Source organism: Macrobrachium rosenbergii, chromosome 45 (genome assembly GCF_040412425.1).
Source record: "Macrobrachium rosenbergii isolate ZJJX-2024 chromosome 45, ASM4041242v1, whole genome shotgun sequence".
Lineage (NCBI taxonomy): Eukaryota > Metazoa > Arthropoda > Malacostraca > Decapoda > Palaemonidae > Macrobrachium > Macrobrachium rosenbergii.
The window spans coordinates 16,815,845-16,831,980 of NC_089785.1; the positions used below are offsets into that span (position 1 = coordinate 16,815,845).

Sequence of the window (16,136 nt, forward strand, 5' to 3'; positions counted from 1 at the left end):
AGGGAGGAGACCAGTCACTCAAACCCCTTCTCTCCTGCTAACTGAACGCCTTTCAAGATGCATGTGTCCCTAAGGAAGCTCGATGGACCACACAACTTGTTGGGCAGTCACAACAAGATCCAAGAAAAAGCATGTCCAGAGACTTATGGGCAAGTCCTGAAGATAATAAGAGGGAAATGTGGTCTGGTGTGACCACATACTTGCCTGTATTACCTGCTAAACTGAGAGGTTCTTCCAGAATGCAAGGGACAGGGCAATGCCCCTAACTTTGTGATCTCTCCCCAGAATGAACTCCTGTTTACCTCGTCAGACAAAGAGCATGCCTGTTGCTATCTCAAGAAGCTTGAAAGAGGATGTGTTCTTGGACACTTCTTCCTTGGCCAAGTTGGTACGAACGAGTTCTTTTGAAGTAGTACTTCAGCACTCTAACTGAACAAAATAGCATTTCATTCCAACCATGCCTACAAGGTCCTTCAGGAAGGGATGAAAAAGGACTCAAATCCAGCATCAGGGGCCTACATATTCTGAGACTCAGTTACAAATTTCGGGACCAACTCGAGCATAACGAATTCCAGGACCAACTCAAGCGTTACAGATCCCCTTCCCATCAAGTGCCTAGCATCGAAAGCCATGAAGCTCACCTACTCTCTTCACCGGAGCTAAGATAAGCAAAGAAAAAACTGAGTCAGAACTCTGTCTGATGACCCTCTCAACAACAAGTACAGTGTACAAGCTAGGCTCCTTAAGATGAGAATCACAAACCAGTTGGGGCCCTGAGTTCCTCAGGTTGGCAAGACTATTCAAACATGTACTGTGTGCAAGCTACGCTCCTTAAGATGAGAACCGCAACCCACTCAGGGCCCTGAGTTCCTCAGGTTAGCAAGACTGTTCGGAACTTCTCAGAGTACAAAAGATCCCTCATGGAACAAGAGATTTATTTCCTTCCACCGGAAGACTTGGCCAAGGGCAGCTCTATCGGCCATTAAGCTTCTCACAACAAAGAAGGGCGAGAAAGTCTGCTACCTGCTGAACAGAAGCTCTGATTGGAGAGATACCCTGTTGACTACACCAACTACATTAGACAGTTCATTTTCCCTGGTACCCCCTCGACTTAGGACCACCTTGACGCGGTGATGGGCTCTTGAACCCCTGGAATTTGTTCCAGGGGTTCGAGTCCAAGAGTCCTTTATATTAATACAAAAATTTGAATAAGTACTGTGGAACTTTCCACCTTTGGTAAAAGTTATTGGATCTGATAAATAGGAAAAGATATCATGGCTGGGACTGGGTTTATATCCGAAGCTAAATATTGGGGACTGTGGTAGGATCATACACCATCCAATAATATTTGGACCTGAGAGATATTATACACCATCCAATAATATTTGGACCTGAGAGATATTATAGACTGATAGCTCAAGGGCGGAACTATTCTGCAGGGCTGGGCCATGGATTCCAGGGGGTCTGGTTCTGGGATAAGACTCTCAGCATTCTATCCAGTTTGCCCATATAATAAGATTAGGGTGGGGATGATTGTATGTATTCTTGTAATATTCTCAGTCCCAACAAATGGATTTGGCTTACACTAGGGCCACCATAATTGTGCTGTTGCCATCCCCTGTGGGGTAGGGTAGGGGGCAGACATTTGGGAGTCAGCTCTCACTTGTGCCATTGGTGGGAGAATGAACTCCATGAAAGGCTGATAATATCTTTTTAAGTTTTCAGGTTTAATTTCTCCTTTTTTTTAATTTGATCTTTATGACTAATAAAAATACAGATTCGAATACCCCTGGGCCCTCTGATGATACTGTTTCAGCACAGATGACGACCACTGCAACCTCCTCTGACAACCTTTGTTTGGAAACAGCTAGGAAATCTTCTAGTTTAATTACACTGGAACCCTATGCTTCAGCACAGAGCAAAGGGAAATTGACGAGAAATGTATGTGAAATAGGACCAGGAATATTTGAAACTTCTTATGATAAGAATATCTGACTTTTAATCTGCAAGATTCTAGTTGCAATACTTTTAATGTGTACAGAGACACTATTAAGTACAGCATTGTGGCCGAGAGCCTAAGATATCACCTGAAGGTTGAGAAAAACTGACAGCTGAATCAGCCTCAGCAAAACAAAGCGAAAAATATAAATACTTAAGATTTATTTTTTAAATACTTATCTCTCCACTATAAAGTACAGGCCAATCCCCGGGGTTACTTGGCGGGGTTCCATTCGTGAAAATCCAGTTATCGGCATGACGATAACCAAAAATCGGGGACTGCCTGATAACTTTTACTTCCGCACCAGCGTAATTCCAATCGGTTTTCTATTGGCCATCTACTTCAAACCCCAATCAGGGAAACGATAAGTAAACAGCGATTGGCGCGGTCAGTCTACTTCTGTAACCAGGATTGGTAGGGGGGCACATATACAATGTGCTGAAAAACCTTTCTCTCTCCATTTATCGTTTAACATGGAGGGTTAAAGTGAAGACAAGCGGCCCTGTTAAACCAAAAGGGATTTTGACCGCCAAAAACTATTTCTGAGGGACTGCCTGAAATATTAGCTTTTACTATAACAATGCAGATATAGCAGAAAGTTCGACAGATTGAAATAAAAAAGTGAGAACACTCGGTTTTCTATGTACCCCTGTTTCTACAGCTCCATCTACACCCCCCAACCCCATCAGGGAAACGTGTGCTCGTACAAACACCTGTATCCACTGGCTCAGTCTACTTCTGTCCACTCATCATGAATGTGGGGAGGATGCCCCCTTCAGGGGCAAAACCCAGCAAAGCCAATATTGATATGTATGATGGAAGGTATTTAAAAACAAAAAAACTTAAATTGCAAACATAAAAGCTATTTATATTTCCCCTAAGGAGCTAAGTTTTTGAAAAATTCATTACAAAAAGAATTACAACACCATTCGGTGGCCAATAACTTTCTGCAAGTTTTTTCAAATGTCATGGCTCAAATGTTACCTTCAAGGTAGATAATACATCAGGATTCCATTTTGCATGCGAGTCCTTCAACAATGACCTAATGGAAATTGTGGTAGGTTAAATTTGGGTTTGTATGATAAAAGACGTTTGTATCAATTAACTGTTCCGTTTTGTTTGTTGTGATGTTATTTTTGTTTGATTTTTTTTTGTTTCCTTATGAAGTTTGGGTGTGTGTATATAGTGTTTATGAATGTGTTGTTGGTTTATGATTGTTTAATTAGTCGTTGTTTTTACTTTTTTTTGTTTTGTATTGTATGTCAGGAAGGAGTGCACCAGGTAAGTCTGTTTTTTCTGTTTTCTACTTGCAGTTTACTGAATGCGTCAGAGTAGTGTGGCTTGCCCCCCTTCAACCCAAGGTGTAAGCAGCTGCCTACCTTGTGGTGGTAGCATACAGGAGAGAAAATAAAAAAAAAAAATTGAAGACAGAGGACACTTACTGTGGTAGAGTTTTTTGAAATAGCAGAAAGGATAAGACAGAGAAGTGATAAGGAACATGGAGAGCGTGAAGCTGCCAGACTGCAGGAAAGAAACAAATATTTGGTCAGGCTGCTCTTCTTCCTGTTCCTCCATACATGACTCTATAACCTTAAAGGGGCTGATCTCGACAAATTTGCCGCAAGGAAAGTGCGACAAAATCCACAACTGACTGATGTTGAGCAAGTTCACTCCCAATCGGAAGAAGACATGATAGAGACCATAGTTGGTGTGGAACGTTGTAGATTTAGGTTAAGAATTAGGTTCAGGGTAATATTAAGACTGAAATAGCTTAAGTTGCAGTTCTTTAGGTTAAGGTTCTTTTGATAGAAGGGCAGGGAACCTATAGGATTAAGACTGAGTAGAATAAGGTTTGTTGAACTATAGTGATCACATCAAGTTTTTTGGTCATTGTAATTTTAAGGAAATAAAGTAGGTTAAGGAAAGCAGAGGGTTTTATTTTGTAACCTCTAAATTTGTTCCCATCATACTGCCCCAATTGTGTACTATAAAAAGCCCCTACATAATAATTTGGCGCCCAACGTGGGGCTCTTTGATAGTAAAGTAAGAGTGGGGTGCATAATTGGAGATGGCAGAGGGAGCAGGTTTGGAAGGTGTTGGGTCAGGTGAAGGGGAGCAGGATTGGATGCAGAGGTTGGATAGGCTGACATGCATGATGATCAGCCTGCAGGATAAGTTAGAGGAAGCCCAGGCAAAGGAAAGTAGATTGGTTACAGGAATGGAGGCGATAGATGAGAAAGCCCAGGTAAGGGAAAGTAAATTGGTCACAAGACTGGAGGCAATGGAGAAGAAGATGGCTGAAATGGCTAAGATTGGGCCTGACATTGGGAAGGGAAGTGAGAACGATGAGGTAAAAGGTGCAAAGGAGAAATTCCTAAGAAAGGAAAGGAGTTGTCAAGTAAGAGTAAGGAATACTTGCCATGGTAGAGGACAGTATGAGTGAGGTGAGTGAAAGTGATGAGGAAGAGAGAGGTAAGAACATAACAGGAAACAAGAAGAGAACATGAAAAGGGAGAGGTGTGAGGAAAGAGGAATTGAAGAAGAATGAAAGTGCTAGTAGCAGTAGTAGTAGTGAAGGTTTGAGTGAGGTGGAAGAGAAAGAGGCCAAAACAATGTTCCTGAGGGAGGTTCCCCACATAGAAAAGTTTAACATCGGGAAGGGAAGAGATGTGTAAGAGTTTTTTGATGAGTATAAGTATTGTAGGCAAAAGTATGGAGAGAATGAAAATGTGTGGATAAAGCGGCTGGGAGACTTCTTGGATGGGCGGCTGAAGATGTGTTATAGGAGTATGTGTGAGGGTGAACCAGGGTATGAGTCCGTGAAAGCTAGAGTGATTAAACAGGTGAAGAGAATGAAAGGAAGTGTTGTGTACAAGAAGGATGACAGGTTCGAGGAGGCCAAGATGAAGACTGGAGAGGAAATGGGCTTGTATGCTCATAGATTGGAAACATTGGCCAAAAGAAAGTATGGAGAGGAGGGAATTGAGGAAAACAAACACCTCATGCGGAAGTTCTTGGCCACTATCCCTGAGAAGATTAGGGTAATTTTAAATGAGAAGGAAAAAGATCGGAAGTGGTGGTCAGGGAAACGCTTAGATTGGGAGGATGTTTTAGAGATCCTAGAAGACATGAGAGTAGATGACGATGAAGCACAGGAAATGTATCCTGGGTCTGAGGTAGTGAATGGAAGGACATGTAGAGACGCTTTGGTGAGTGAGGAGTTAAGTGTGATGCGAGCCTTGTTGGAGGAATGTAGGAAAGACCGGATAGAGAGAGGAAGAAAGAATGTGCAAATGAATGTGAGAAGTAATGGGAAAAGGAGCTTGAGCAGAAGCCGAGAGAGGTTTAGGAGTGGAAGTGTGAGTAGTGCAAATGGAAATGTGAAGGGAAGTCGAATGGGAATGAGTAGTAGTGAGGGGTGTTACAGGTGTGTAAGGACTGGTCATGTGAAAGCAGATTGCAGATGGGCCAATGGTGAGTGTTTTGGCTGTGGAAAGAGAGGGCATGTAATGAGGGATTGCCCACAAGCGAAAGAGTTGGAAGTGTTTCGGCTATGGAAAGATAGGGCATCGAGTGAGAGACTGCCAGAGTAGGAGAGTAGGAGAGTAGGAGTAAATGGAAGTCGCTGTGGAAACTGTGGAATGAGTGGGCATTTTGCCAGAACATGTAAGAACCCTCGGAGTAAGTGTGAAGGATGTGGAATGGAGGGTCATGTGAAAGAAGTCTGCCGTACCAAATCCCAACCTCAGGGAAACTAAGTGTGAAGGGGGTTTACCCTGGTGAGCCCTCTGGTACGGAAGGGATAGATGTATTGCATGTAAGAGAAGGGTTCGTGAGTTGGAATGTCTGTTTTGGGGAACAAGTAGATCGTTGTTTGTGTGTTAGGGTACAATGTGGTGGAGTGGTAATGAAAGCATTGATTGATACTGGTTGTAGTGGAAATGTGGTTTTCAGAGAGGCATATGAGAAAATAAAAGAAAGCATAACACAGAAGCAGGAATGTGCTGGATATGTGACAGGGATTGGAGGATTGGAAGTAAGGGTGTGTGCGAGGTTTTTTGAGTCAGTTGCGGTTGCAGGAATAAGGCTGGAGGAGGAGGATTTTTACGTTGTGGACAGTGAGTGAGAAATATGATATGTTGCTGGGGTATGCATGTTTGAAGAAAAACAGGGTAAAGGTGTACCCAGAACAAGAAATGATAGAAATACGAATGGGGAATGAAACCAGTGTGAAGTTGTATGTGGAGGAGGATGGACAAGTAAATAAGTTTGAAGATGGTTTCTGGAGTGGAGGTGTATGCGATGGAGGATGTACAATTGCCAAGGGATTCGGGAAATGTGTGGAGTGTGAAAGTAGGGTGGAGGACTAATGTTGGAATTGGCACAGAGAGTTTAGGAGAAATGTTTATGTTGGACGGTAGCTCTGCGTGTTATGAGATAAGGCGGGTCGCACGTGTGTTTGATGGGATTATGGATGTAAAGGACCCAAAGGTGTGTGTACAGGTGTGTGGGAATGTGAAAAAGAAAAGGTGGAGAGGCATACATCTTGGTGATAGATTGGGAAGTTTGAGAAGTGTAGTCGATTTGAGTGATAGTAAGCACGTTAAGGGGTATGATGTGATGGCCGAAGGGGAAAGGACAGAAGAGTGGAGTAAGGAAAAGCTTAGGGAAAAGGTAAGGTTGAATGAAAAGTTGAGTGAGGAAGAGAAAGAGCAGGTGTACGAGTTGTTATGGGAGAGAAAGGGTGTGTTGAGTCAAGGGGATGAGGACTTTGGGACAGCTAGATTGCCAGAGTTCTGTATTCTGCTGACAGGTGAAACACCAATTTATCAGAGACCCCGACATTTCCCGGCTCCGGTGATGCGAGAGATTGAAGAGCAGTGTGAAGAGTTGGAAAAGATAGGAGTGATTGAACTCAGTAAGAGTGCTTGGAATAGTCCAATTGTGCCGGTAAGAAAGCCTGATGGGAGTCTACGAATGTGTATTGATTATCGGAGAGTAAATGAGGTGACAGTGAAGGAAAGATTTCCTATGTGTGTGGTGTCTGACTATGTGTACAGTATGCATGGAATGAAACTGTTTAGCAAGATGGATCTGGTAAGGGGGTATTATCAGATGCCAGTGGCGGAGGATTGTAGACCGATAACTGCCTTCTCGACTACGAAAAAACAGTATCAGTTCTGCAACCTCAGTTTTGGATTGGCAAATGCCCCAGCTGCCTTCCAGAGAGCAATGAATGTCGTGCTGAGTGGTTTTCCCAGCTAGAATGTGTTGGTGTTTCTTGATGGCATTTTGGTGATAAGTAAGACAGTAGAAGAGCACAAGAGGTTGGTGTGAGCAGTGTTGAAGAAGTTAGAAGAAGTGGGGGTGAAAGTGAAAGTGAGTAAGTGTGAGTGGTTCATGGAAGAGGTGGAGTTTTTGGGTCATAAGGTGAGTGAGTCTGGAGTGGGAAAAGCAGAAAAGTTTGTAGAAAAAGTGAGAAATTTCCCTCGACCCAGGACTGTGCGAGAGTTGCGGGATTTCTGGGATTGATTGAGTTTGGAAGGAAGTTTGTGGAAGATTGTTTGGGAATTGCAAAGCCGTTGTCAGAATGGACAGGCTGTAGGAAGAGTACGGTTGTGAAGTGGGATGAAAGGATGGTGGAAGCATTCGAGAAATTGAAAGAGGAAATGGTGAAGGATGTGGAGTTGGCTTACCCTGACTATAGTGCAGATGCCAGTAAGCTAGAAGTGTATATGGATGCGAGTGGAGTGTCAATGGGTGGATGTCTGATGCAGAAGCAAGTGGTGAATGGAGTTGAAAGGGATAGAGTGATAGCATATGTAAGTAAGGCATTTAGTTTGGCAGAGCGAAAGTATTCGACTATTGAGAGAGAGTTGGCTGCCCTGTGGTTTTGTGTGAAAGCGTTACGACCGTTTCTGTATGGTGTAAGGTTTGTGGTACGTACGGACCATCAGCCTCTAGTGTACCTCCAGAGAATAAAATGAGTGGATGCTAGGATTGCACGAACGGTAGAGGATTTGACTGATTTTGATTTTGTAGTTGAGTACATCCCAGGTAAAAGAAATATTGTTGCAGACATGATGTCTAGACTGTCTGGGGAAGGGAAAGAAGAGAAGATAAAAGATATAAGACCTGAATATCTGCCAAGAGGATTGGTAGTAGCACGTGAGAGTAAGGGGGGTGGTGACTCCATGTTTGAAAGTTTGTGGTATGGATTGAATGATTTGGTAGATGAAGGTTTGAAGGTGCGGGTACCTAGAAGTGTGAATGAACTGAGGGCAGAGGTGATCGAAGAAGTTTGCAAGAGACCTGGATGTTTGGGAGTGTCAAATGTGGAACGGTATCGAAAGAGTCTCAGGGCTATGATGTGTCCCCATTTCAGGAGGTTTTGGTAGCAGTGAGTAAGAAGTATAAGGTGATTGTGTCTGTACATTGGTGGTGAGAAACCTATAGTGTATCGACATGAGGGAGTGAAAGAGAGTGAACGTGAGTTGCATCTGCAGTGTTTGAGTGGGGTGCACTATACCTGGGTTGTGGAGAAAAAGAGCTATGAAAGGAAGTATGAGAAGGAGGGAAATGTTGAAGAGAGAACGTCGGAGTTGTTGGAAGTGGAAGAGGACAGTAAGGAAGTAAATGCAGGATGTTTGGTTAGTGGAAGAGACAGGTGTGTGTGTGTACACTGGAGAGCAAATGCAATGATTGTGGGAGTAGATGTCACTGGAGGACAGTATTGTGGTTTGGTTGACACTGGAGCACAAATATCGTTGGTGAACGCACGAGTGATTAGAGATGTTGAGAGAGTGGATTGGAATGTTAAAAGGAGAGCGGTGAATGTGTCAATAAGAGGTATAGCAGGAAGATCAGTTGGATGGGAGGAAGTGAGGTTGAAGGTAAGGTTGGGAGAGTTTGAGGTGGAAGCTTGTTTTGTAGTACTGGGAGATAAGCAGATGCCATGTTGTTTCTTGTTTGGGATAGATTTCTTGAGGAAGAATGGGTTGGTAGTGGATGTTGGGACAGTAGTTCTGTTGAAAGACGAGGTTGTAATAGGGAAGATTCAAAGTGAGGCAGTGAATATGGCCAGGTTTGTGGGCATGACTGATAGGAGTCTGAGTGAGGAGGAGGATGTAGTGGAGTTGGACAAGAGTGAGAATGAATTGTTGACTGCGGAGGACATTGAGGAGATGCAGCAGAAGTGTTTTGTGGTGAGTGAGTTGAGGAGATGTATTAGAGAGGGAGTACCTGAAGAAGATGGCCTTTGTTGTTGAGTAAATGGATGCGGTATGCTGAGAGATTCGTGCTGTGTGAAGGAGTGGTGTATTTTTCGAGAGAGAAGATGGGAGAGTTGACGTATGTTCCAGTGTTCTCGATGAGTGGAGCAGTGGGGATGTGCATTTTAGTCCATGAGAAATATGGACATATGGGGAAGTTTAAGCTGATCGAGTGTATGAAAGAGTGGATGTTTTCCCCGTATTTGAAGAAGATTTGTACAGATGTGGCAGTCACATGTGAAGAATGTCAGAAAGGAAAGTATCAGAGAGTGTATGCTTGCCCACCTGTTTTGAAGTTGAGTATGAAAGAACCGTTTGAGTTAGTGGCGACTGATTGTGTGGCATTGCCGGTAACTGCGAGAGGAAACAGGGTGGTTGTTATGGTAGATCATAAGAGTAAGTTTTGTAAGTTGTGCAGCTGTGAAGAATAAAACTAGTGAGAATGTTGCAAAAGAGTGGTCAGTATGGTCTTGTTGCCTGTGTGTGAGAGAGAAGCCGGCAAGGATGTTGGGAGTGATAATGGGAGTTTGTTGGTAGACCGTTTGAGCAAATGCTGAAAGAATGGGGTGAGCATGTAGTAACAACTCCGTATATGCCGAGTGCAAATGGGTTGGCGGAACGAACCATAAGGACTCTGAGTGAAATGTTACGAATGTTGACTGATAGAGAGAATGAATGGGATTTGTTGTTAGGAAGTGGTAGCAATGTATAATGGGTCAGTACATAAAAACACTGGCATACCTCCGAGTGAGTATGTAATGAATTATGAGAGGCATGTGAGAGCAAGGATGGATCTGAATGAAGACGAGCAGAATGTGTGGAGGCAGGCAAATGAAAGGTTTGGGAGTGTCAGAGTGGGTGATAGGGTGTTGAAGGAAGTTGTTGAGAAGGGAAGATTGACAGCAAGTAAGATGCGTGAGAAGTATGAAGGTCCGTATGTCGTGAAAACAGTGTGGTCTAATGGATTGAGTTATGTGCTCCAAGACAGGAATGAAGAAGGTAATGTAAGGGTAATATGAGCGCATTATAATCAGCTGAGGAGATGGAGAGAACCACCTGAATACATAATAGATCATCCCATTAGGAAGTTATTAAGGGAGGAAAGGGAAGAGGAAAGAAAAGAAATAGAGGAAGATGTAAACTGGGGAGATAAACAGCTACTATTGGTGGAACATAAGAGAAAGCCTAAAAGGGGTGTAGAAAGAGAGTAAGGGTACAGTTACTGAGTTGTTTGCAGAGAGTACTTGTGGTAATTATTGTACACTGGCGACACTAGCGTAACTGTTTTCATGCTTGGTATCACTGTGTCACTAATGGAGAAAAGTATTTCAGAGAGCTATGGATAAGTTAGTTGAAGATGAGGGTCTTAAAGACACTTTCCCATATCTAGATAATATTACTGTAGCTGGATCAAAGAAAGGAGGAACATGATAGCAATATTAAGAAATTTTTGGAGGTTATTCAGAAACAGAAGCTTACCCTCAATGAATCTAAATCAGTTATGTCTGTGCCTACAATCAATGTTCTTGAAACATTGTGTTGGTAATAATGTCATAAGGCCTGACCTGACAGATTACGTCCTCTCCAGGAATTACCACCTCCCACAAATATAGGTCTTTGAATGAAGAGTTCAAGGGTTGTTTGCATATTATGCTAAATGGATTCTGGCTTCTCCGAGTAAAATCAACCCTGATAAACACAAAAACTTTTCCACTGAGTGAATCAGCACTAGCTGCCTTTAACACTTTGAAAAAAGCTTACGGGTGCTTCTCTAAGGTCTGTGGATGAGAGCCTTCCTTTGTTGTGTGGAGTGTGATGCTTCAGAGGTCGCTATCTCAGCAGTATTGAACCAGGTTGGCAGGCCAGTAGCCTTCATGTCAAGAACGCTTCAGGAAGTGAGTTGCATTATCCTGCTGTAGAAAAGGAGGCTACAGCTATTATTGAAGCGGTTTGCAAGTGGAGTCATTTCTTAGCCAGAAGACATTTTACTCTGATTACTGATCAGCGCTCTGTGATGTTCATGTTAGATAACAGAAAAAGAACCAAGATAAAGAATAACAAGATACAAGAGTGGAGGCTTGAGCTGGCATCATTCAGTTATACGATACAATATTGTCCCGGAAACAGAATGTTGTGCAGATACCTTGTCTTTGCATACTGCTGTTCTGTTTTCCCAATGTTGAAGCTTACAGACATTCATGAGAATCTTTTGTCACCCTGGGGTAACTCGGCTTTTTGCATTTTGTGCGATCTAAAAACCTCCCTTTCTCAACAGATGATGTGAAAAGGTGTGTGCTTCTTGTAAAGTCTGTGCACAGCAAAACCACGATTCCATCGTTCAGCACAAGGGGTCCTCATTAAATCCACAGCCGATGGAACGCCTCAGTATTGATTTCAAATGGACCTTTGCCTTCCACCACAAACAATAAGTACATACTTACAGTTGTTGATGAATACTCTGCCGCTTTTCCTTTTGCATTTCCTTGTTCAAATATAAATTCAAAAACAGTAATCAAATGTCTTGAGTCTATCTTCAGTCTTTGTGGAATGCCAAATTTCATCCATTCAGATCAAGGTTCTTCTTTCATTTCTCAAGAACTGAAGATGTACCTTTCTCAGAAGGAGTTGCAACAAGTAAAACAACACCTTATCACCCAATAGGTAATGGTCAGGTTGAGAGTGGATTATTTGGAAGGCTGTTTGTTTAACACTTGAATCTCATGGTTTGAAGAACCAACACTGGGAGATGGAATTTCCCAGGTTTTGCATTCAATAAGATCACTCTTATGCACTGCAACCAATGAGACTCCACATGAGCGTTTCTTCAGGTTCCAACGACGTTCTAGTTTCTGAAATGGATTACCAACATGGCTTTTGACCCTGGGCAAGTGTTATTGGCGCGCATGTTAGGGGTCTAGCAAACACGAACCATTAACTGATCAGGTAGAACTTGTTGATGTGAACCCAATGTACGCAAGTGTCAAATATCCAGACGGGCGGGAGTCAACTGTGTCTATCCGTGATTTAGCTCCAAGTCCTGAGAGTCCGACGACTCTTGCGCACCGGATGAGGCACCAGGAAATATAGAGACTCCGGTTCACCCACAACGCAAGATGTACAGCCTCATACTAATCATGACTCTAATTCATTCACTGAGCCCACTGAGTTAAGGAGGTCGACTTTACAAAGCCCCGATCGTTACGGATGGGACTAATCTGATATTTTGACATGGTATACATTTTGTTAATGCTGAATTTTTCTAGGAGGAGAATGTGGTAATTATTGTACACTGCCTGACACTAGCGAACTGTTTTCATGCTTGGTATCACTGTGCTTAGTTACAGTCGAACCACAGGCAGTGTAGTTCCCCTCTTGCAGTTCCTCTGTTGATATGTAAATTTCGCCGTGTTTATTTTGTTCTGTTATGTTTGTCATAAGTTGTTTATGTTGTATTTCAGTATGACTAACGCTAGATATTTGTCTGTTTGCGTTATAGATCTGAGAGCCAATTTTGTTGAATAAAAACATGTGTTTGCTACCAAGTGTTTCAGTCTTATAACAGTACTCGAGATGGGTTGTTTGATTTTGAGGGTTCTGAGAAGCCAGTGGGTACGGAAAGTGAAAATACCCTTGCAGTGTTATTTGGGGGTAGTGAAAATGAGGGTGTAATTGATTTTGAAGGATTTGAGTGGGATGTGGAAGGACTGAACTTGGTGAGTACAAGGAATGTGGACGAGGATATGCAAGAGTTGGGTGAATTGGAAACAACGCCAAGTTGTGAGGAAGACAGTACGTATAGTGCTTGTGAGATTCCTTTGAGTGAAAGTGTTGAAAGAGTGAGTGTAGGAGTGGGTGTGAGTGAGAGAGAGAGATAGCAGTGCTGGAGAGTGTAGCTGGAGGAGTTTTGGATAGCTTGAGGCGGACTGTGGAAGAAATAAATGAGAGTATGGAAGAGATGATAGCAGCCATGTCAGGTGTGAGTGAGGTTGGAGCCAACAGAAGTCTCCAGAGTTTGAATGAGCTTGGTGTAAGTAGTCCAAAACCAAAGCTAGGTGAGTCTAGTGTGGTTGGAGTGGAAGTGAGTGAAGAAGAGGTGGTGCATGACAGGCCATGGACCCGAAGTCAAGGTCCAGTTCCGGAATATGAATGGGTGGTAAGAAAGGGATTTTGAAAAGGAAACAAGATTTCCTTTATTTTAGTAAGGGGGAGTGTGGTAGGTTAAGTTTGGGTTTGTATGATGAAAGACGTTTGTATGAATTAATTGTTCCGTTTTGTTTGTTGTGATGTTTTTATTTTTGTTTTATTTTGTTTGTTTCCTTATTAAGTTTGTGTGTGTGTATATGGTGTTTATGATTGTGTTGTTGGTGTATGACTGTTTAATTAATCATTATTGTTACTTTTTTTCTTGCTGTCTTCCTGTTTGAAGAGCTTTGGTACGAAACAAAGAATACATTCGCTGGAGCGAGTGAAAACAAAAATAGGAGGAGCTCCCCTTCACCTGAACTGCTGGAGCCTACAGATAAAAAATTGGTGGGCTCTTGCCTCCATTAGAAGCCCCAAGTACTGTATAGTATAGTTTTTAAAGAAAAAGAAGAAATCACCCCGAAGAGGGAGACAGAAAAAGAGTAAGACTGAGAAGTTTGAGGTGAATGAAGAAGGTTACTGAAGAAGTTGATGTTGACAGTGAAAAACTATGGAGTGAAAAATATAACACTATGTTTCCTGATTTATTGTCAGCAAGGTTTAAAAGGTTCTTTTGGGGGTCATGTTAGTATTAAGTTAGGCTAAGTTAGGTATAAGAGTAAGTAGGAAATAAGTTAGGTTAAGTATTGAGAGTAAATAAAATTAGGATAAGGTTCTGCTTGAAGGTCTTCTGGCCACTGTAATATTAAGGAAATAAATTAGGTTAAGGAAAATCAGTTTAATTTAATAACCTCCAAAACTGTTCCCATCATACTGCTCCAATTGTGTACTATAAAGAGAAAGCCCCTACAGCCTTACAAACAATACCTCACTTTCGTGCGGCATTTGCTGAAACTTTCATTAGATGTTTCTCAAAAGTCACACCTAGAATAATTAAAGCTTTAGACTCATTCAGCAAAGTTCCATCCACCTGAAGGGGAGGATGGAATGGGAAATATGTACGAGATCTGCTAATCAATAGTGTTTTCATTTTACTGGAGTCCAGCTCTATACCCCACTAACTACACTATTCCCTGATCCAGTCCATGTCCCAATTAAGGTTGAGAGCAGCTTCATTTCTCATAAGTGGAGACTTTACTACACCCAGAAGTGTTGCATCATTGGCATACTGAACAATCTTGTTTTCCAGGCCAACCAGCATATCACACGTATATACCAAGAACATTGCCCTGTGGAACTCCAGACACAATAGGTTTTGGTTCACTAAAGACCCCATCCACCACAACTCACTGCTGCCTACCTGTAAGGAAATCTTGAAGTAATCCTAAAACATATCCACCCGCTCTAAGATTCTGAAGTTTTTAAATAAGTGCATTGTGATTTATTAAATCGGAAGCAGGACTAAAATCTATTTGAATTACCCTGCACTCAAAACCCTTATCCAGGTCTAAAAGAGCATCGCAGGTACCTAACTTCTTCCTTTATGCATAATGATTATCAGCTAACAATCCTTTAGATTCCACATACTCATATAGTGGCTTAAAAATAAGCTTTTCACCAACTTTGGAGAGCGCAGGGAGAATAGAGATCAGCCTCTAGTTACTGCAGTCTGCAGATATGCCACTCTTTAGAACAGGTACTAAGCTTGTGCTCATCCATAAAGATACTATGTCAACATAAAAATCTATAGAATCTACTTACCTTGAGAGACAATACACTAGAAACTTTTTTAAACAACAAAGGGAAGAAACCATCAAGATCTTCTTCACCCCAGCTATCAAGATTATCCAGAATTTTCTTAACATCCCTAGAGCAATACGTAAATTTTGTGAGAACAGGTTCAGGATACAAGTATCAGGGAGAGGGACATCCTCAGCTGATTGCTTAGCTTCAAAAGCTCAATGAAGCAGTTCAGCCTTTTCCCTAGGGCCAGTAACCAATCTACCATCATCTGTTAGTAGTGGTGGAATGGAAGATGAGCCTGACCCAAAGACACACGATGCCAATTTGGTCCACCACAGATGAGCCTGAGTAATTCCTTCAAGTTTCCTCTTAAAGGAATTATAATTTCTCTCGGCTGTATGGTAAGTTCTATTCACAACACGGAGAGACTCAACAAAAATGGTGTAATTTTCATTTGAAGGATTTTGTCTCCATGCTTTGAATTTGGCCTGTTTGTCATGGTAGGCTCATCTACATGTGCAGTATCATCAAACCAGGGCTGGTCATTTGTCCTAAATTTGATGACCTTTCTAAGGACATACCTTATTAAAATAGCCATCAGTACTTCATTTAACTTCCTCTTGGGTGTTTCCGAGATGATTCAAAATGTAATTGAAAAATACCCATCCTTTTAGTCCTTTGAAAGATGAGAGAGATGTCGCTCCCCATCGGATAGGGGAGCAGCTGAGAGCCCAAAGCAGTCTTTAACTGGAACAGTACTTCCAAGAAAACTGTTGGATAAGTCTTTGGAAATATGCATCCTTCAAATTCACTGAAAGCACAATATCAGCCTCCGATGGAATCGAGAACTGTGCAAACCATCTCCATCTTGAACCCAGTCTGGCAAACAAACAAGTTCAACTGAGAGGGGTTGATGGCTGGTCTTCAACTACTTGTTGCCCTCTCCACCAGAAACAGATGGCTGTAAAACTGTGGAGACTAGTCTTTCATGACCTCCACAGCACCTTCCTGGAGCACTGCATTCACCTCCTCCCAAAGAG

At 42.3% G+C, this 16,136-nt stretch overlaps 1 protein-coding gene across 8 annotated transcripts in view; it reads right to left on the reverse strand.

Annotated features, from left to right (window-relative positions):
* The window catches only part of LOC136829720 (uncharacterized), a 188,682-nt gene that overhangs the window by 7,650 nt on the left and 164,896 nt on the right, over positions 1–16,136 (reverse strand). The window lies entirely within an intron of this gene.